Source organism: Brassica oleracea, chromosome C2 (assembly GCF_000695525.1).
Source record: "Brassica oleracea var. oleracea cultivar TO1000 chromosome C2, BOL, whole genome shotgun sequence".
In the NCBI taxonomy this organism is placed as follows: domain Eukaryota; kingdom Viridiplantae; phylum Streptophyta; class Magnoliopsida; order Brassicales; family Brassicaceae; genus Brassica; species Brassica oleracea.
The window spans coordinates 10506189-10508158 of NC_027749.1; positions in this window are offsets into that span (position 1 = coordinate 10506189).

The following is a 1970-nucleotide window of genomic DNA, read 5'->3' on the forward strand; positions in this document are numbered from 1 at the left end:
CACTGATGCAGAACAACCTATCATCTGCAACTTTACAACCTTGTCTACCGAAACTGAGTTAGTGAGCAACGTTGCATACACAAGTTCTGATTCCAACCTACAGTTTGATACTCATTGGTACTTTGATAGTGGCTGCTCAAAACATATGACAAGAAATCAAGATTTCTGTGAGAAGCTAGAGTTTATCAAAGGAGGCAAAGTAACCTTCGGTGATGGTGGTCAAGGAAAGATACGAGGTGTGGGTGAATTGGACAAGGCTGTCTTACCTAGACTCATTAATTTCTTCTATGTGGATGGTCTTAAGGCAAAACTCATCAGTGTCAGCCAACTGTGTGATGAGGGATTGGAGGTTATCTTCAACAGCAAAGAATGTCGAGCTGTCGATGCTAGAGGGAATGTGGTTCTATGCGGTGTGCAATCTGGAAACAATTGTTATATGTGGAAGCCATCACATTTGTGCTACTCGGCTAAAGAATCTAAGTTGGATCTTTGGCACAAAAAACTCAGACACATGAATACTAATGCTCTGACCCGACTGGTCAATGCTGAGGTTGTCAGGGGAGTTCCAGAACTGGAGAAACAAACTGACACTGTGTGTGGAGGTTGCTGTCAGGGAAAACAGGTTAACGTTCAGCACAAGCAGATTTCTGAGATCAGATCCAAGGGGATACTAGAGCTGGTGCATATGGATCTTATGGGACCAATCACGCCAGACAGCATTGCTGGAAAAAGATACATCTTTGTTCTTGTAGATGACTTCTCCAGATACACTTGGGTAGACTTCCTGAGGAACAAATCTGATGCATTGGAAAGTTTCCGTATTCTGGCTTTGCAACTCAAACAGGAAAAAGGCGGCATAGTGCAGATCAAGAGTGATCATGGAGGTGAGTTTCAAAATGAAGAATTTGATAAATTCTGTCACAGTCAAGAAATCCAACATAAGTATGCAGCTCCCAGAACTCCTCAACAAAATAGAGTAGTGGAAAGAAAAATAGGACACTACAGGAGATGGCTAGAGCTATGCAGTGTGGAAACAGTGTACCATCCGATTTTTGGGCAGAGGCTATAGCCACTGTGTGTTATGTGATAAATCGCGTGTATGTCAAGCCTAACACAAAAAACTACTCCATATGAAGTGTTCAAGGGAAAGACGCCAAACCTCAGTCATATGTACGTCTTTGGTTATCTGTGCTACATCTTGAATGATAAAGAACATCTCGGGAAGTTTGATGCAAAGAGTGACGTTGGGATGTTTCTAGGATATTCAACAAACATCTCAGCATACAGAGTGTTCAACCAACGCACCAAGTTCATTGGAGATAATGTAAATGTTGTGTTTGATGACAGTATAATATTCTATCAAGCACGAGTAACTCAGAAAATTGAGTGTGTCACACAGCCAGCTTCATCATCCTCTGAGGTAAAAATAAAATACGAGTCAGAAGGAGAGGATGATCAGACCAGGGAACAGCATGTTAATCTGGATAAAGCTAAAGTGCATAAGAATCACTCTGCTGCTGATGTGATTGGTGGAGTGTTTGACGAGAGAGTCACAAGGAAGAAGGAGATTGACTTCAAGGAAATGGTCAAGCTTGCGTGCTTCATAGTTGAGATGAACGAACTCGAGTGTTTTGTATCCTTGATTGAACCTAAAACACTCCAGGAAGCACTAAATGATGAGTTTTGGACAGAGTCTATGCATCTGGAGCTTGAGCAGTTTGATCGGTTACAGGTATGGGAACTAGTTCCACGACCTGATGGTGTCAACATCATTGGCACTAAATGGATCCACAAGAAAAAGACTAATGAAAATGGGAACGTGGTCAGAAACAAATCTAGACTTGTGGGACAAGGCTACACACAAATCGAAGGTGTGGACTTTGATGAGACATTTGCCCCAGTTGCACGACTAGAGTCGATCGTACTTTTGTTCGGAATGGCATGCAATCTGAAGATTAAGCTCTATCAAA